Source organism: Triticum dicoccoides, chromosome 5B (genome assembly GCF_002162155.2).
Source record: "Triticum dicoccoides isolate Atlit2015 ecotype Zavitan chromosome 5B, WEW_v2.0, whole genome shotgun sequence".
Taxonomy (NCBI): Eukaryota; Viridiplantae; Streptophyta; class Magnoliopsida; order Poales; family Poaceae; genus Triticum; species Triticum dicoccoides.
Genome location: NC_041389.1, coordinates 454,563,412 through 454,583,927, shown reverse-complemented (window position 1 = coordinate 454,583,927; position 20,516 = coordinate 454,563,412). Strand labels below are relative to the sequence as shown.

The 20,516-nt window shown below is 44.8% G+C and overlaps 2 long non-coding RNA genes across 3 annotated transcripts in view; both read left to right on the top strand.

Moving 5' to 3' along the window:
• Nucleotides 1-14,038, top strand: part of LOC119305739 — a 43,442-nt gene extending 29,404 nt beyond the window's left edge. Inside the window, exons 5-6 of the long non-coding RNA XR_005148760.1 lie at nt 13,648-13,685; nt 13,812-14,038. This is a non-coding gene — a long non-coding RNA (uncharacterized LOC119305739). The remainder of the gene's footprint in view (nt 1-13,647; nt 13,686-13,811) is intronic.
• Nucleotides 14,039-14,691: 653 nt separating this feature from the next.
• On the top strand, nt 14,692-17,462 carry LOC119305738. Of its 2 annotated transcripts, none has more exons than XR_005148758.1 (5): nt 14,692-14,788; nt 15,112-15,275; nt 15,529-15,685; nt 15,892-16,246; nt 16,993-17,462. It is a non-coding gene; the product is annotated as an uncharacterized LOC119305738 (long non-coding RNA). The 2 variants fall into 2 exon arrangements; XR_005148759.1 differs by having other exon boundaries at nt 15,112-15,291.
• Nucleotides 17,463-20,516: the final 3,054 nt, after the last annotated feature.

The following is a 20,516-nucleotide window of genomic DNA, read 5'->3' as shown; positions in this document are numbered from 1 at the left end:
ACACAAGTGACTCAAGGAGATGATGCCACTTCTGAAAATAACTTGTAAACAAGGCAATTGAGGCGGGGAGACTGGCGGTAGTGGCAGCAGATGAACTTGATCCAGCATCCCACGTGCCTGTGCACTCTTCGTTCCCCGCTGATTCGGGTTGGTGTCCTTGTCCTGTTTGCGGATTTTGTGTCACGCACTTGATTAAGCATCCCACGTTCTCCTATAGTGTGCCCTTGGCCTTGACGAAGGTAGCGTCGTGTTCTCGGGCGTGTCCCGTGCATAAAATCCAAGTATGCGCCGATTGTTCGAGCTCTTGCTCGCCATTGGTGGTGCTTGAGCGTGCGGTTATGGTGTTGTCCATAAAGGGAACACGGGATGTGGGATCGAGTCAACACACATTGCAATCCGCCACCAGGCAAGGGATGCCCATCCGGACTTATAGGGAGCGGAGGTGGACACCAGGTGGATGAGTGTGCTCATCAGTAAGAGCAGCACGAGCAATAAGATCCTGGATATGCTTCTCTTAGGAAATAAAGAAGCCATTAGAGGTAGAAGAAACCTTAATCGCAAGTAGTGACGAGGACTAAGATCGGAGATAAGAAACTCACTATGACGAGCCTTCACAAAGGCATATAAAAGAAGTGTTCGACCATGAGTTGAATGGTGGATAGGAAGTGCAGGATCATGAGCACTCACCGAAAAAACCAGCAGTAGTTAGCACTAAGATGAAGTGCTCAAACCAGGCAGGAGGGGTTTACTCAAGACCATATAAAGAGCGACGAAGGCGACAAACCATGCCATCCGGAAGAGAATACTCATGTAGTGGCCACATGTAGGCATTCTTACATCAAGTTGAGACATATCGGCGGTGAATAGAAGCCATGACGAAAAGTTTGCGAAGAGTGGACATGTTGGCCATTATAGGAGCAAATGTCTCATCATAGTCATGACCATGTTCTCACCACTAGATGAGCTTTGTAACACTCAAGAGAACCATCAGTCTTAACCTTCTAGATCCACTTAGAAGTGATGAGACGAGTACGAGGAAGAAAAATGAGATCCCACGCGCCGATGTGGTCAAGAGCATCAATCAAGCTTTGACGCCATCACATGCTGCTATTCAGGATGAACAACGTCAGGATATGAAGTCGTCTCAAGAATAGCAATGCCAACGCTTGGAAGACCACAAGTAGGAAGCAGATGAGGACGCAAGCCATAAGTAGGTTAAGACAAGGAAGATGGCACATTAGTAGACACGCCCACAACACGCGGACGATGTGTATAAAAGTGAGGAAAAGATAGCAGAGTACGAGCAGGAATCATCGAGACAAATCTCAAGTCATGGTGACAAGGAAGCTACCAGTGATGAAGGTCTGTGATACGCGAGGTGAGGAAATCATAGGAGATTATGTTGGATCTACAATAGTCGAGAAGCAGGAGGAGTACGATAAATGGATAACGGCTCAACATGAGTGATAGGAGTGTCGGGAAAGTGAGGAAAGAGATATCCTCCAATAAAGAAGTTGATGAAAATGAGCTCGGGTAGAAGGGGTGCGACTCAACAAAAGTCACATCCCAAGAAATAGGCATCCAACAACCAACATGTTCCCTACAACGATATCCTGTTAGCTCATCGTTGTAACCTATGAAGACACACTCAATAGACTGGGCAGTCAGTTTGGTGGCTTCGCGAGGGGCAAGAAGTGTTCGACCATGAGTTGAATGGTGGACAGGAAGTGCAGGATCATGAGCACTCACCGAAAAAAACCAGCCGCAGTTAGCACAAAGACGAAGTGCTCAAACAAGGCAGGAGGGGTTTACTCAAGACCATATAAAGAGCGACGAAGATGACAAACCATGCCGTCCGGAAGAGAATACTCATGTAGTGGCTACATGTAGGCATTCTTACATCAAGTTGAGACATACCGGCGGCGAACAGAAGCCACGACGAAAAGTCCGCGAAGATTGCTCATGTTGGCCATTATAGGAGCAAGTGTCTCATCATAGTCATGACCATGTTCTCACCACTAGATGAGCTTTGTAACACTCAAGAGAACCATCAGTCTTAACCTTTTAGATCCACTTAGAAGTGATGAGACGAGCACGAGGAAGAGAAATGAGATCCCACGCACTGATGTGGTCAAGAGCATCAATCAAGCTTCGACGCCATCACATGCTGCTATTCAGTATGAACAAAGTCAGGATATGAAGTCCTCTCAAGAATAGCAACGCCAACGCTTGGAAGACCACAAGTAGGAAGCGGACGAGGACGCAAGCCATAAGTAGGCTGAGAAAGGGAAGATGGCACATTAGTAGACGCACCCACAATACACGGACGAGGTGTGTAAAAGTGAGGAAAAGATAGCAGAGTACGGGCCGGAATCATCGAGACAAATCTCAAGCCATGGTGACAAGGAAGCTACCAGTGATGAAGGTCTGTGATAAGCGAGGTGAAGAAATCATAGGAGAATATGTTGCATCTACAATAATTGGAGAAGGAGGAGTAGTACGATGAATGGATAACGGCTCAACAGGAGTGGTAGGAGTGTCGGGAAAGTGAGGAAAGAGATATCCTCCAATAAAGAAGTTGATGAAAATGAGCACGGGTAGAAGGGGTGAGACTCAACAAAAGTCACATCCCAAGAAATAGGCATCCAACAACCAACATGTTCCCTACAATGATATCCTGTTAGCTCACCGTTGTAACCTATGAAGACACACTCAATAGACTGGGCAGTCAGTTTGGTGCCTTCACGAGGGTCAAGAAGGACATAACACGACCAAATAATCAAGAAATAGTAAGATAGACGCTTGAAAGGAACGCTACCCTATCAAGCAGCGGATGGCTGAAGGTTGATGAGATAGATGGAAGTGGTGACAGACTCGGCCCGAAAGTGCGGCAGAAGAGAGGTGACGACCATCAACAAATGAGCCTTCTCAAGGTGATGATGTTTGCGACGCCATTTTGAGCAAACAGTTGAGCACCAAGAAAAAGAGATCTAAGCAACAACACCCTGCTCAACAAGGACTCCAAGCAAGAACTTGGAGATTTGCTCTTTAGCAGAGTCTTCGCATAACACAATAAGCATAGAGAACTAAATGTGAACCGTGGCATCAAAACACTTATATATAGGAAAGACCTCACTACGAGAAGAAATAAAATAGATCCAGGTATGTGTAGAGAAATCTTCTATAAAGATAATATACTAGCGATGACCTACTTTTGAGGCAAAGGAGATGGACCCAGACATCAGAGGGAACAAGGTCGAAACGACGCAGAGACATAGTCTCGCCATGAGTATAAGGTAATTGGACCTGTTTACCAAGCTGACAACCCTGACAGTCTAAAGACATCACCGGAGACGGGTCCTAGAGGACCACGTCGAACTAAGGATGAGAGATGAGGGCCACACAAGTGACTCAAGGAGATGATGCCACTTCTGAAAATAACTTGTAAACAAGGCAATAGAGGCGGGGTGACTGGCGGTAGTGGCAGCAGATGGACTTGATCCAGCATCCCACGTACCTGTGCACGCTTCGTTCCTCGCTGATTCGGGTTGGTGTCCTTGTCCTGTTTGCGGATTTTGTGTCACGCACTTGATTAAGCATCCCAGGTTCTCCTATAGTGTGCCCTTGGCCTTGACGATAGGTAGCGCCGTGTTCTCGGGCGTGTCCCGTGCATAAAATCCAGGTATATGCGCCGATTGTCCGAGCTCTTGCTCGCCATTGGTGGTGCTCGAGCGTGCGGTTATGGTGTCGCCCATAAAGGGAACACGGGATGTGGGATCGAGACAACACAGATAGCAATCCACCACCAGGCACAGGATGCCCATCCGGACTTACAGGGAGCGGAGGTGGACACAAGGTGGACGAGTGTGCTCATCAGTAAGAGCAGCACGAGCAATAAGATCCTGGATATGCTTCTCTTAGGAAATAAAGAAGCCATTAGAGGTAGAAGAAACCTCAATCGCAAGTAGTGACGAGGACTAAGATCGAAGATCAGAAACTCATTATGATGAGCCTTCACAAAGGCAATGTACTTGTGAGTCGTCGCCAGTGATGATTCACATATAAAAGAAGTGTTCGACCATGAGTTGAATGGTGGACAGGAAGTACAAGATCATGAGCACTCACCGAAAAAACCAGCCATAGTTAGCACTGAGACGAAGTGCTCAAACCAGGCAGGAGGGGTTTACTCAAGGCCATATAAAGAGCGACGAAGACGACAAACAATGCCATCCGGAAGAGAATACTCATGTAGTGGCTATATGTAGGCATTCTTACATCAAGTTGAGACATACCGGCGGCGAACAGAAGCAACGACGAAAGGTCTGCGAAGAGTGGTCATGTTGGCCATTATAGGAGCAAGTGTCTCATCATAGTCAGGACCATGTTCTCACCACTAGATGAGCTTTGTAACACTCAAGAGAACCATCAGTCTTAACCTTTTAGATCCACTTAGAAGTGATGAGACGAGCACGAGGAAGAGAAATGAGATCCCATGCGCCGATTTGGTCAGGAGCATCAATCAAGCTTCGACGCCATCACATGCTGCTATTCAGTATGAACAAAGTCAGGATATGAAGTCCTCTCAAGAATAGCAACGCCAACGCTTGGAAGACCACAAGTAGAAAGCAGACGAGGACGCAAGCCATAAGTAGGCCGAGACAGGGAAGATGGCACATTAGTAGACACATCCACAAAACGCGGACGACGTGTATAAAAGTGAGGAAAAGATAGCAGAGTAGGAGCTGGAATCATCGAGACAAATCTCAAGTCATGGTGACAAGGAAGCTACCAGTGATGAAGGTCTGTGATAAGCGAGGTGTGGAAATCATAAGAGATTATGTTGGATCTACAATAGTCGGAGAAGCAGGAGGAGTACGATGAATGGATAACCACTCAACATGAGTGGTAGGAGTGTCGGGAAAGTGAGGAAAGAGATATCCTCCAATAAATAAGTTGATGAAAATAAGCACGGGTAGTAGGGGTGGGACTCAACAAAAGTCACATCCCAAGAAATAGGCATCCAACAACCAACATGTTCCCTACAACGATATCCTGTTAGCTCATCGTTGTAACCTATGAAGACACACTCAGTAGACTGGGCAATCAGTTTGGTGCCTTCACGAGGGTCAAGAAGGACATAACACGGCCAAATAATCAAGAAATAGTTATATAGACGCTTGAAAGGAACGCCACCCTATCGAGCAGCGGATGGCTGAAGGTTGATGAGATAGATGGAAGTGGTGAAAGACTCGGCCCGAAAGTGCGGCGGAAGAGAGGTGACGACCATCAATGCATGAGCCTTCTCAAGGTGACCATGTTTGCGTCGCCATTTTGAGCAAACAGTTGAGCACCAAGAAAAAGAGATCTAAGCAACAACACCCTGCTCAACAAGGACTCCATGCAAGAACTTGGAGATTTGCTCTTTAGCAGAGTCTTCGCATAACACAATAAGCGTAGAGAACTGAATGTGAACCATGGCAGCAAAACGCTTATATATAGGTAAGACCTCACTACGAGAAGAAATAAAATAGATCCAGGTGTGTGGAGAGAAATCATCTATAATGATAATATACTAGCGATGACCTACTTTTGATGCAAAGGAGATGGACCCAGACATCAGAGAGAACAAGGTCGAAACGACGCTAAGACATAATCTCGCCATGAGTATAAGGTAATTGGACCTGTTTACCAAGCCAACAACCCTGACAGTCTAAAGACATCATCGGAGACGGATCCAAGAGGACCACGTCGCACGAAGGATGAGAGACGAGGGCCACACAAGTGACTCAAGGAGATGATGCCACTTCTGAAAATAACTTGTAAACAAGGGAATAGAGTCGGGGAGACTGGCGGTACTGGTAGCAGATGGACTTGATCCAGCATCCCACGTGCCTGTGCACTCTTCGTTCCCCGCTGATTCGGGTTGGTGTCCTTGTCCTGTTTGCGGATTTTGTGTCACGCACTGATTAAGCATCGCACGTTCTCCTATAGTGTGCCCTTGGCCTTGACGATAGGTAGCGCCGTGTTCTCGGGCGTGTCCCGTGCATAAAATCCTGGTATGCGCCGATTGTTCGAGGTCTTGCTCGCCATTGGTGGTGCTCGAGCGTACGGTTATGGTGTCGCCCATAAAGGGAACACGGGATGTGGGATCGAGACAACACACATAGCAATCCGCCACCAGGCAAAGGATGCCCATTCGGACTTACAGGGAGCGGAGGTGGACACAAGGTGGATGAGTGTGCTCATCAGTAAGAGCAGCACGGGCAATAAGATCCTGGATATGCTTCTCTTAGGAAATAAAGAAGCCATTAGAGGTAGAAGAAACCTTAATCGCAAGTAGTGACGAGGACTAAGATCGGACATAAGAAACTCATTATGATGAGCCTTCACAAAGGCAATGTACTTGTGAGTCGTCGCCAGTGATGATTCACATATAAAAGAAGTGTTCAACCATGAGTTGAATGTGGACAGGAAGTGCAGGATCATGAGCACTCACCGAAAAAACCAGCCGCAGTTAGCACTAAGACGAAGTGCTCAAACCAGGCAGGAGGGTTTTACTCAAGACCATATAAAGAGCGACGAAGACGACAAACCGTGCCATTCGAAAGAGAGTACTCATGTAGTGGCTACATGTAGGCATTCTTACATGAAGTTGAGAGATACCGGCGGCGAACAGAAGCCATGACGAAAAGTTCGCGAAGAGTGGTCATGTTGGCCATTATAGGAGCAAATGTCTCATCAGTCATGACCATGTTCTCACCACTAGATGAGCTTTGTAACACTCAAGAGAACCATCAGTCTTAACCTTTTAGATCCACTTAGAAGTGATGGGACGAGCACGAGGAAGAGAAATGAGATCCCACGCGCCTATGTGGTCAAGAGCATCAATCAAGCTTCGACGCCATCACATGCTGCTATTCAGGATGAACATCGTCAGGATATGAAGTCGTCTCAAGAATAGCAACACCAACGCTTGGAAGACCACAAGTAGGAAGCGGACGAGGACGCAAGCCATAAGTAGGCCGAGAGGGAAGATGGCACATTAGTAGACACTCCCACAACACGGACGACGTGTATAGAAGTGAGGAAAAGATGGCAGAGTATGAGCAGGAATCATCGAGAGAAATCTCAAGTCATGGTGACAAGGAAGCTACCAGTGATGAAGGTCTGTAATAAGCGAGGTGAGGAAATCATAGGAGATTATGTTGGATCTGCAATAGTCGGAGAAGCAGGAGGAGTACGATGAATGGATAACAGCTCAACAGGAGTGATAGGAGTGTTGGGAAAGTGAGGAAAGAGATATCCTCCAATAAAGAAGTTGATGAAAATGAGCACGGGTAGAAGGGGTGAGACTCAACAAAAGTTTCATCTTAAGAAATAGGCATCCAACAACCAATATGATCCCAAGTTCCCAACAACGATATCCCGTATGCTCATCACTGTATCCTATGAGGACACACTCAATAGACTGGCAGTCAGTTTGGTGCCCTAACGAGGGGCAAGAAGGACAAAGCAAACAATTGAAGCACCGAATAATCAAGAAACAGTCAAAGAGACGCTTGAATGGAACACCACCTTGCAGAGCACTGGATGGCTGATGGTTAATGAGATAGATGGATATACTTCTCCCAGGAAATATAGAAACCATTAGATGTAGAAAGAAACCTCAATCTCTAGGAAGTAGTGAAGCGGACCAAGATCGGTCATAAGAAACTCACTATGACAAGCCTTCACAAAGGCAATGAACTTAAGAGTCGTCGCCAGTGATGATCGAGATATAGAAGTGTTTGACCACAAGTTTTTTGGCAGACTGAAAATGTAGGAACATGAGCATGAGCACCTGGACAAGAGACTGCGCGAGTGGGCCTTGCTTAGCAAGGAATCCGCGCAGCAAATTAGAGATATACTCACGAGCTAAGTTTGCATGGAAGATATAGATAGGAGTGGAGAAAATTGGGTATGAACCCCAGCGGCAAACTTCTTATAGATGGACAAGTCCTCACTATAAGGCGGAAAATATACCCATGCACATCGAGAGAAATCGTCTATAAAGGTATAGTAGAGATGGCCTCCTTTCGAAGCAAAGGGAGTTGTATCTCAAATATCAGAGTAAATGAGATTGAAAGGACGTCGAGACACAATACCGCTATGAGGATAAGCTAACCAAACCTATTTACCAAGTTGACAAACCTGATAGTCTAAAGAGACACCGCCAGTCTAAAGACACACTGCCAAAGATAGATCCAAGAAGACCACGTCGAACTAAGGATGGGCGACGAGAGCCACACAAGTGAACAAAACGATGATGCCTCCGAGAGCCGGTAGATGAGGTAATAGAGGTGGAGATTGGCGGCAATGGTAGCAGAGGGAAAGTGAAGCCAGTGAAGCTCCTCAAGGCCTTGGGAGTCACAATTCTGATGGCCAACAAGTAAAGTACTCGTGTGATGACCCTAATCCTAACACGCTTGGCTTCGAGCTCGACGTCTGAAGACGGGGCATGCCGCCCGTGACAACGTTTTCACTTCTTTCCCACTCCAAACCCTATTCAACGCTTAAGGCGCCACTTCCTATTGTTTTGGTAGACAAAGCGTGCACCCCGTTTGCCGTTGGGCCTTTGCCAGTTTACTTTTTCGCACCGCACACTCGTATTTTTCTTCTGTTTTCTAGTCTGGTTTTTGTGCTTTTTTACATCTGTGTTTTGCCCGGTTATCTATTTGGTCCTTTTTTGTTTTGTTTTTTCCTCCTAATTTTCATTTTTCCTTCTTCAAATTTGTGAACTTTTTTTTTAGTTTGTGACCTTTATATTCATGATTTTTCAAGCTAATGAACTTTTGTCAAATCCATTTTTCAGTTTCTCAAACCTCTTCCCATATTTGTGTTTCGAGTCCATGAACATTCTCCAAATTCTTCTTCCCAAATTCGTGTCTTGAGTTCTCTTTCAAATTTGTGAACATTTTTTAAATTCTTAAACTTTTTTCAAATTTGTGAATATTTTAAAAATTTGTATACTTTTTCCACATTCACGAACTTCTTCCCGAATTTGTGCGTGAACTTTTTTCGAGTTCCTGAACTTATTTTTCGAATATGTGATTTTTATTCCAATTCGTGAACATTTTTCACCTCTCTTCCACGGTGGCGCCCGAGCATTTGGCTATTGCGGCGCCCATCAAGGGAACACAAACGTGGTACCGAGGCATATCATAGAGCAACCCGCAACCAGGCAAAGGATGCTAGCGGAGAGTGCATGGGGGGTGTGGAGGAAGAGGCATTAGGAGGAGAAAGACATTCTTGACATAAAGTTGAGAGATAGACTAGCGACGAACAGAAGCCACAACGATAGACTAGTGTGCGAAGAGTGGTCATGTGGGCCAAGCCATAGGACACAATACGAGCTTTGTAATGCTCAAGAGAACCATCAGTCTTAACCTTGTAGACCCACTTACAAGTGATGGGACGAGCACAAGATGCAAGGGTAATTACATCCCATGTGATGGTGCGCTCAAGAGCGGCAATCTCCTTTGCCATCACATGCTGCCGTTCGAGATGAACAATGGCGCCATGATAAGAAGTCTTCTCGAGAGGAGGGGCGCCAGAATAACCATATTGGTTAATGGGCGGAAGCGGGTGAGTGCGGAGCCATAAGCAGGTTGAGCTAATTAGATGAAAATGGCACACCAGCAGCATCCACAACATACACACGATTATTGTAGTAACAGAGGATGAGGGGGAGTCATTGGGGAATCCTCATAGGACGAGCGAGGTGAGGTAGCCTTAGGCAATGAACAAGGTGGTGAAGCCACAAGTGAGGATAGCGTGGGTCCACAACAATAGTATGGGAAGAATTAGTGGGATGGTGGACGAGGGCAATACATGAGTGATAGGTGTATCGGGGAAATTGAGTAAAGAAATATCGGGAGGCAAAGGAGAGGATGGACGAGGATAGAAGGAAGAGACTCATCGAAAGTCACATATCAAGAAATGCACATCCGACTATCAATAGCCCTTGTGCTCATCACTATAACCGAATAAGACACATTCAACAGGTTGAGTACTCAGTTTGGTGCGCTCACGTGGTTCAAGAAGAACGTAGCAAATGCAACGAAACAAGTGATAAATGTCTAGGCGAAGATATAAGAGAAAATTCTGACAATGAGCGAAAACGTGGATATAAATTGCAGATCATGAGCACTCGTCAAAACCGATCACAGTCATGCCATCAAGAACGGGATACCTAGGTGGAGGCTACATGTAGAGCGTCTCATGCAACTCACCCTTAAGAAAGGCATTTTTGAAAGCAGCTGAGAGACAAACTAGTGGTGAATAGAAGCCACAACGAGAAGTGTACGAAGAGTGGTCATCTGGGGCATAGGAGCAAATGTCTCATCATAGTCACGACCATGTTCCTGCCTAAAGCCACAGACCACACTACGAGCTCTGTAACGTTCAAGAGAACCATCAAGGTCCTAACCTTGCAAACCCACTTACAAGTGATGGGATGAGTACGATGAGGAAGGGAATTGTGTTACCACGAGTCGGTGCGCTCAAGTGTAGCAATCTATGCCATCGCATGTTGCCGCTCAGAATGAGCAACAATGTCACGAGAAGAAGTCGTCTCGAGAAGAGTGGCACCAGAACAATGTCAAAAAAGATTGGGGCTATTTTTGGTGGGGATTTTCGAATTGCGATGAAAACACACAAAATTAGGCTAGAAACGGAGGGGGAAGACTCCAAATTCGTGATCAACATGGCTCATGATACCATATGATACGGGCTAGACCCGGTTTCAGCCGATCTTTCATGATTGGAGCGGATTCTCGCGAAGAACACGAAGAACACGATGAACACGAGGAAGAACGGAGAAGGAAAACACTCAAGAACAAGTCCAATCACACATCCACTAGACTAACAATCACATAGATCCACAAGGTACATGAACAACAAAGGGAAAGATACAAGGTAGAGTTCATCCCAAATCCAAAGGAGATGGGGTCTTGGTATGATCTAGGTAGATCCTTTCCACAAGTGGGGTCTTGAATCCCTCGGGATCTTCTCACATGCTCACATGGAGGTCTTGAACTCCATGGGAGTGGTCTCTCTCTCTCAAGAGAAGAGTAGGTAGGAGCAAAGGACTAAGATGAGCTATCATATTTGCTAACCTTAGAAAGGAGGTGGAGGTGGTCTATTTATAGTCTAAACCACGAAAGGGTAAGTGGGAGAGGGGTACAAGGCCAAAGGCCCGGCTGCGCACAGGCAGTGTCGGAGTCATCCGGCGCTCGTGGAGGTCCGGTCGTCGGACTTTCGATGTTTCTTCTCTGGACAGGCGTCGCCGGATTTCCGGTAGCGGCCGGTCGTCCGGTGGCTGTAGTGTGTCGGACGTCCGGCGTCTCGTCGGTCGTTCGGCCGCTTTAGCGTGCATTGGTTGCGGTTCTTCTGGATGGCCTGGGCGTGGTCGCGTCGGACGTCCGGTGGCTGTAGCTTTACTGCAGCTCCGTCTTCTTCCGTCTTCGCTTCCAAGCTTCCCTCGCGGATGGTGTAGGTGTTCCTTGGCGCTTGCACTCCTCGTCGTCGTCCGTGAAGCTCCGGCAATACCTATGCATGCACACGAGAGGAATGTCAAGTAGTATACCATCCTCGAAGGGGTCAAGTGAACACGTGTAAAGGAGATGATCCACCTTTATGTATGTGACGTAGAGGTTGCACGTGTCACTTGCCAAATGGACTCTTGACATGGTGATGTCCGTAGGATGCTCCGCATCACCAAGGCTCTTACTTCATTTTCTTCCTGTAGCTTTTGCTTCTTCTTCTTCTTTGGCGCCTCATATGCATCCTTACACCGAGCTTGCTGTTCTAGTGTCGCTTGCATGCAACTTGTCACTGACCCTTTGATCTGAGCAATGCGTTGCTTCATCCTAGTCACCCCTCCCGACATCACTTTTCCACAAAGCTTGCACTTGACTCTTTGCAGATCATCTGGATCAATCAGCATAGCAAACTCCCATGCCATGTCATCCGAGTTTCTCTCAAGTCTGGAACTTGTAACCCCAGAAGCACCGGAAGCAGCCATCTGAAAAAAGGGCAACAACATGTATGAGAATCAGACTAATAAAAGGGCAACTTATTCTGTATATGATTGATGATTCTTATTCTGTACATAAAATAAAAGGGCAACAACATAGATGGGCAACTTATTCTGTACATGATTCTGCACTATTTTGATTCTGCAGTTGATTCTGTTACACCCGAAACTGACTGAATTTTATCACTAGTGACTGAATGACTGAAGTCAACAACAACTAGTAGTCAGTAGCTGCAGTTAAACTCAAAAAATGACTGATTTTTATCACTACTAGTAGGTAGTTTTAACTGAAGAAATGACAATTTGCTTACAACTACAGTTATTGACAATAAGACTTGCTTACAACCACAGTTATTGAGTGATGAAGAAATGACAGCAGCTGGCACTCATTTTTACCGACAGAAGAAATGACAGTAGCTGCAGTTTTAAAACTTAAAAGAGGAGAGCCGCGTAACAAAGAAACAATACCAGGAGAGGATGGAGCCGTTCGTCTTGCTGCTGGAGAAGGTATGGCCTGCGAGAGGAAGAGTGGCGCAGCTCCAGTGCTGGTAGAGGAAGAGGGGCGCAGCCCGGTGCTGCTGTAGCAAGGCATGGCGACGGGAGCAGATCCAGCCGTAGGTGATGGGAGTTGCAGAGGAGTCGCGATGGCGATGCAGGAGTTGGAGATGGTTCTGCCGCGCTGCTGGTTGAGGTCCCGTGGAAGAGGAGAGGGGGATCCAGAGGGCGCCTAGCTCGGGTGGTGCTAGATAGGGCCGCCGGAGGCGAGCAGGGTGCAGCGGCGTGGCGAATCTTGCATTGCGGCGCGGTGGGGAGGCTGAAACCCTAACTGAGTGGGGGAAATCCCAATTATGTGTTGCGGCTATGCGGGAAGGCCAGCAAAGGCGCCTTAGGGGAGCCAAAATTTAGCCTTTTGGGCTTTCTGACGTTAGGGGCCCAGCCCGATTAATCGGGAATCTAACGATATATCGCCTTTCAGAGCGATAAATCGGTCCGAATGATAAATATCAAAGATAAGGCCTAATCTTAGCGGTCACCACACGATAAGCGATAAATCGCTGACTCGGCCGATTTCTTGAACAGTAGTATCAGAGGTAATTTAAATGTGATGTCGTCTTCCAATTTGCAGGCTTTGCTTTCCTATACTGTCAGGGCAGAGAAGTTGCCTCTCATTGTAGTTTCCTTTCTTCCTGTCTTTTTCCATTGGTACTGTTCCTCAATTCAACATTGAGTTTATGTTTGTTCTTGAAGACATGCTCTTTTATCTGAGTATTTTCCAGATTGGCACCTCAACAATTTTAATTCCCTGGTGCCACATGGACTTGGATCAATTTTTTCTTCCTAAAATGTATTGAATTTATTATGATTCATTGAAGTCATTTGACAAAGAGAAATGTTCTCTGTATAGTGGATACAAGTACTCATCATAGATCCTTTTACTTGCTAGCAACAAGGAGGTTTGTATCTTCTCATCTTTTCAATGAAATGAAACGCAAAGAGTCCTTTGCGTTTTCTCGAAAAAAAAGAAAAAAAAAGCAACAATTGATATTCCTAATCAGTCTGCACCTTGGCAGGCGGATCCATCAGCATGGAGAAGTTCGATGATTTTAAGGTATGAGGTCTCTTACTTTCCCCTTCTTTAGCTACTTTAGTTTTTGTTGTTTTGCGTTAGAGCTATTCTTTGTCCTAAATTTGTAGGGCAAATCATTTGATCTCATCTTCTATTTGTGCTTTGCAGGTTGGTGACTGGGTTACAGTCAAAGCAACAGTCCCGTCCTGAAAATAGCCATGATACAGCCGATGAAGTTAGGATAGTTGCGATTCAGGTTTGTGTGGAAAGTAAGCTGGTTTGCTCTACCCACCATGACTCATTTATTCTGTGCAATGTGACATTTTCCTGGGCCTTCTGTTTGCAGTGTGTCACATACAAAGAGAAGATTAAGAGACTAATTTCTTAATGATTTTGATTGTGCAGCATAAAATAGTTATATGATTATGTTGAAAATAGCCATGTTTTGCAGAAGATAAACACAAGGACCCACTTTCCTATTTTTTTCTATGTCATGTGCTTTTCCTGCTGCAGGACTTTTGTAGGGAAATTCACCATGGGAATTTAAATAATGGTTCCCTGCCCATCAGTTTACTTTCTTGAATTTACTCTTCATGCTACAGGCCACACTTTTCCTATTTTGTTAAAGAAGTGAACTCATTCCTAAACTTCCACCATATGTACATTAACACTGGGATACTGTGCCAACCCAGCAATACCCTGATCCTTCTTTGTACCACTGATGCTTCTTTGTACCACGTTCATCTATATGCCTTGAACATATACTGTTGTTTTGACATCTGATTGTACCTTTCTATGTGAAAATGAGAAGTGCTAGGTGTACAGAAACCTGCACTTCATATTTCTTACATGCATGATCTATTATGTATGATCCTTTTTATATTGCTTACACGCGTGATTTATCTGATTGCCAGTAGAACTATTTGTGTTGGCATGTCAGTTTGGTAACTTAGTACCTTCCTTCTTATTCATTGATAATGCTTTGAAGACACCGACAATAATAATTAAATTAAATTGTGCCTGAACATGTCGATTGCAATGACAGGTTCTCACCTATTAACAAAGGATCTCATTTTAAATCAAAATTGTGGATGCCCAGTAGGTGCTTGGCTGATGGAGAGTGTTGCACTGCTGCTTATTTAATGGTCAGTAGTGCAGCTCCTGATCAAGCCACTTTTCGTTTACCTTCAGTTTCTTTTGATTTATTAGCGTTTTCGTAGTGAAAATATGAAGACACATTTTCTAAATTACTTTAGGATATGTTCGGAAGAATATGCTAGATTTTGGTCCGATTATATTTTCTCAATTCCTATGTCATCTCTCACATGGCTATGTGCTCTCTCTAATTCAGCTCTCAATTCCTATGTCATTTCTCAGTTCTGGGTGTTTTCCGTATGGATATCTAATTCAGCTTTATCTTATTCTCTGAAGTTTAATGTTGATTCCATAGTTATCTTTCTTTGTGAAGGAAAACAGCAGGAAGGAAATAGAGCGGGTTGTGTGTCATCATGCACGCAGTCTGCCTTCCATTGGCGTGCGAGTACTTGCATTTGGATCGCCCAATTGTGTGTGCACAGCAGGGGACCATGCGCTGGAACATCGGATTCAACCTACTCACAAGTTGAAGAGAAGGTTACGTATGCTTTTTGTAAGCAGTACTAAGTAATCTAATGATCTGCTCCTTGCAATCTAAGAAAAATAAATATTCAAGTCATTTCTGATCGAAGGTCTGGGTATCAACTATTTGTGTTTGTGTCTACAAGCTTTTGACTTTTTTGTCCAGTCTATTGTTTATTTGCAATGTTGGAAACTCTTGCCATTTCTTCTGATTTTTTGTTTGTTTGATCGTACTCTCAATATACTCCATATTAACTCTATATTGCAGAATTTTTGAACAATCAGTACTGCACCAGCGGTAATCTACAGGGAAGGCAAGGATAACTAGATTAAACATTTCACAAGATCCTCCCAATTATAGGCACAATCTCCTTTTCAAGATATTACGAGTGGTTGACTACCGGAGATTATCAGATGGAAAGATGGTATATCCTTTATCTTTATTTAGATGTTTAATTAAATGCACAAGTGTACATGATTCTGTAAGGAAACTATTTATCCTGATAATCTTGATATCCAGTCGTGTATTAGTATAGGCTGCAATTTTTGGCTGGGAATCTTTATATACAGTCATGTACGAATAGGCTATGCTTGTTTTTCCTTCTGACCAGATTCCTTTTTTGTTTCACAGGTTGTATGATCTTCGAGGCTGCTGCTTCTTTGTTATGTCGATCGAGGCTCCCTTTCTCGCTAGCTACTGCATGATCTTTGTTAATACTAGGTCGTACGACCTATAAATTCTCACCGGCGAGTTGGAAGGGTGGTGAGAATTTATAGGTCGTTGTTTGTTTAATGCCATAATCTTAGGGCTTTTTCTGAATTCTCTAGAATGTTGGAACAGCCTTGCTGTTTCAGTTTACATCTGCATGGTCAGTGGGGATGAAGTTCTTTTGGATTAATGCTTCTGCCCTGACGATTTCCTTCCCTTTTATCTCGCAGGCTGTATGATCTGTGCAGGTTGCTGCTTGTTTGTTCTGTCAGTGGAGGTTTGCTCTCTTCCTTTTCTATCTAGCTGTTGCATTCTTTCCTTTCATATGTGTTGTCATGGTCATTAGTTTAGATTGTGTTAATATTCATGATTTGGCAGAGTTGTGTTCTGTTTTGGCTCATGCTTGCCGCTGTCTTAAGCGCTCAGTGCATCCATACTGAACTCGAATGGGCGCGCTTCGGAAGAGAAAGTGATGCGAACGACTAACTGTTAGTGTGATTGAACATCTGGTGTTTTGTCTGATCAACCATTTGTGTACACTAACTTCCAATCATGAACCATATGCAGATCATAGCCATCATTGAACATTTTTACCAGATTCCTCTTGCTATCACCACAAGGGGAAATTGCTTATGGTTGCAATATGCTCTTCTATGTTGTCTGACTCTTTTTATTAACATTGAGAATAACTTTTAGTTCACTAAGATTAGTTCCTATTCTCATTGCTCTGTATATAAAAAAGGATCGCTGTGCTGAAATGGTGTGACATTCTGGCAAAACATTGTTTAGTAAAAAATTATGTAGAGGTGAAATGTTGTGGATGTTCTGACAGGGAGATGATTGGACTATAACGTCACACCTTATTCAATATCGGGGTATTGGGTTCTACTAATTGTCGACGCTTAATTTTTTTGTTTTCCTACCAGTGCCATGTGATATTTACTGGACTATAAATCACATGCTTGCAAGTCGTTGAGTCGTCTCTCTCTGTAACCGCCCACCTCCCATCATCTTGTCTTGCAGGTCACCGCCGTGTCTCCCGCCGGTCCGCGACATAGCTTGCAATCTAGGTTGTTGCCAAGTTAACTTGGGATTGGTAACCTACAATGTATCATGTGAAGGTGGGATTACATTCTATACTCTTGAAACTATGTACTCCCTCCGTTCCTAAATATTTGTCTTTCTAGAGATTTCAACAAGTGACTACATACGGAGCAAAATGAGTGAATCTACACTCTAATATATGTCTATATACATCCGTATATGGTAACCATTTGAAATCCCTAAAAAGACAAATATTTAGGAACGGAGGGAGTAGAATTTTGTATGTACATTGTTCACTTCAGCAAAATAGAGATCCCCTAACTAGCATATAAATGTTGGCTATGATCGCACTTTTCTACATTGTCATATTTGTAGATATGCTGTGTGATGGAGTATCAACTAGCTACCTTTGGTCGCACTTAGTATAAAAGTCTCAATTGTGGTGATTTTTTGCAGTTCATTCGCTTGGTACGATGTGTTTTTGTCTGCCTGCAGTGTTAATTTGTTCGTTCCACTATCTGCGCAGTTTTTTTTCTTGTATAAAACACAAACTGACTATTATTGACCGAATAAACTACTCCGTGGGGTGGGTCGTGGTGGTTGGTCAATGTTGATCGACATTCCGTCATCCCGTGGAGTAACTACTAAGGCCTGTTTGTTTCAGTTCTAGTTGGCTCCGAATCACTTGTGGATTTGCTTCACTAGCAAAGTTGCAGAATCAGCTTTGTCACAGAAGTACACTTAAACGGGTTTCAGGAAATCGCATTGTGGCCTGAACCAGCCATCACGTAGGCATATTTCCCCTCCCGTGGCCTCTTTTGGACTAACCTGATCACCACTACGTTATCATTAGTGCCAAGTTCAGTGGGTCGCTTTTGCTGGTTTACTAGTTGATGGATGGAATTGTACATCCTCACCAAGTTGATGGACCCACCATGTAATTTTCGATAAGTTGCACCAATGCCGCATGTCCTCCTACATTTGGAAGGAAGGGGGGGATAGCGTGGGCAATAAGATTTGTCAGCGGTGACGCTCTGCGCTGTTCTTTCTCTTGGGGGCATTGTCATGGAGCTTAGGTGTGCTAGGTTAGTGTGGGGGGTGTTTAGTGCTTCCGGTGCTTGTAGCTGCTAGTGTAGTCGCGCACGTTCTGCGTTTACCGGATATCTCAGGATCGGCATTATAAGAGGGCTACCTTATCATTTTGTATTGTTCGTCCGTGTTCTTTCGTTTGTTGCTTTATATATAAAGCGGGATGAAAGCCTGTTTCGAGGAGGAATAAGATTGTCTTACCTCTTGTGTACTACCTATGTTGTCCTGCTTTGGACTCAAGAGTCAAGATTGAGGATATTAATCTCTCATTTTACTACTACTTCTTTTTTCAAACCCGAACAGTAGAACAATTGTTTTATGTGTAATTTTCATTAATATAAAAGTAATATTTACAGACAAGAAAAGAAAAAATGCGGTGACTAATATACAGAAATGTTGTGCTACTACTACTTGGTTGGTGTGACTGATATGTACAAATGTTATGTTTGACTGAGTGAAGTAAAAGATGCGTTCCCTCAAAAGAAAGGCAAAAAGGGTAAGGCATGTGGTTTAGATGAAAATATCCTGATCTTTTCCCAGTGTCAGTTGTAGCTGCCCGCAAGCCAAGTATGATGAATCACGCACAATATGTCCTTTCGGTTCTTGATGGTACATACATAGACAGATCGTCCTTGTTTTTTTTTTTTGAGTAACAGCGCTCTTTATTCAAAGATCAATGTTTTGAGAGATACAAAGGTGAGCAGGGGGGGTCACCTAGCCAGACATGCCTCCCCACATCTAAACTAGTTGCCATCCTAGCTAGTCTATGAGGCTCGACATTACATTCGCGCTGTTCGTAGCTGAAGGAGCACTCCGGGAGGGTCGCAGCTTTATCCCGGATATCATTTAGGATCATGCAGTAAGGACCCCGATGAACGGACTCACGAAGCTCATTAATGACTCAGATAGTCGGTTGCAATACTAATGTTATTCACATGCAGATCCTCGGCCAGTGATAAAGCCTCTCGACATGCAAGAGCTTCAAGGGTTGTGGAATCCGTCACACCGTCGAACACCAACAGCGCCCTTGTTCAGATTCTTCGCCACTGCGCCATCTGCGTTGAGCTTCACCATTCCCGGAACCGGCCTAATCCATTTTGTTTGCTTCATATTGGCTTTGGTAGGATCATTCCGGGACTGTATCGGTCTACTGCAGGTCTCAATCTTGTCAAGATACGCCGGATAAACAAGTGTGTAGACAAAGGGCTCTGAAATTCCCCTTCATGAATGGCGCGGCGTCGAGCCCACCATATCGCCCAGAGAGTCACAAGAACGTCAACAAACTTAGCACTATCGAGTGTCCTGCTCAGACCAAACAACCATAATTTTGCAACACAACCATAATTTTGCAACTGGTGTTTCATCAGCAAAAAGAGGGATGGCCGAATCATCTTCTCGAAGGCACCAGACACTCTTTGCCAAATTACAGTCCAGGAGGGCGTGCCTCCATGAATCAACAGCTGCATTACATATCGGACACGCCGCTGAGTCCGTCATCTTCCGGCGGTTCCGCTCCTCACTGGTGGGCAAAGATGCCCGGGCAAGTCTCCAAGCAAATACCTTGAGCTTTGCTGGAACCTTGACCCTCCATAGCTGGCGCCAATTCTTCTCTTCCTCCTCTCGGTTGGAGTCCCCTGTCGCCTCATGGAGCCAATCTTCACGCTGTAATTTTGTTTCCACGAGCATTCTGTACGCTGATCTCACCGAGAAGCAGCCGGACTTCTCGTACTGCCACGCCCAGAAATTATCATGGGCCTTATAGCTTAGAGGAATCTGCCTAATGACCTCAATGTCCATCGGTAGCATGTGTTTTTCAAGCTCTTCCATATTCCATTCTCTGGTTGCTGCATGATTGAAGTCAGACACCATTTGTGGTGGGTTTGTAGTGATCGCACATGTTGGACGCAGCCTGAAGTCCCTCGGCAACCAATTCTCTGACCAAGCATTTGTAGTTGTCCCATTCCCAATGCGCTTAATTAGGCCAACTCTTAGTATGTCCCTGCCCTCACAAAGAGAGCGCCATACCCTGGATGGATTAGGACCTAACTCAGCAGAAAGGACATCTGAAGTAGGGTAATAAGTTGCCTGCAAAATTCGAGAACTCAATGAGGAGGGATCTTGTAAGATTCGCCACACTTGCTGAGCAAGAAGTGACAAGTTAAAAAGCTCCATGTCTCTGAATCCCATTCCACCCTTGTACTTCGGCATGGTCATCGTCTCCCAAGAGACCCATGCCGTTTTCCTCTCTCCCGCCTTACTCCCCCACCAAAATTTTCTTATGAGCGAGGTAATGTGCTGGCAAAGACCTCTCGGCAATTTAAAAACTGCCATTGAGTATGTAGGGATCGCTTGCACGACCGATTTTATGAGCACTTCTTTCCCACTGCCAGCAAGAGTAAGTTCCATCCATCCCT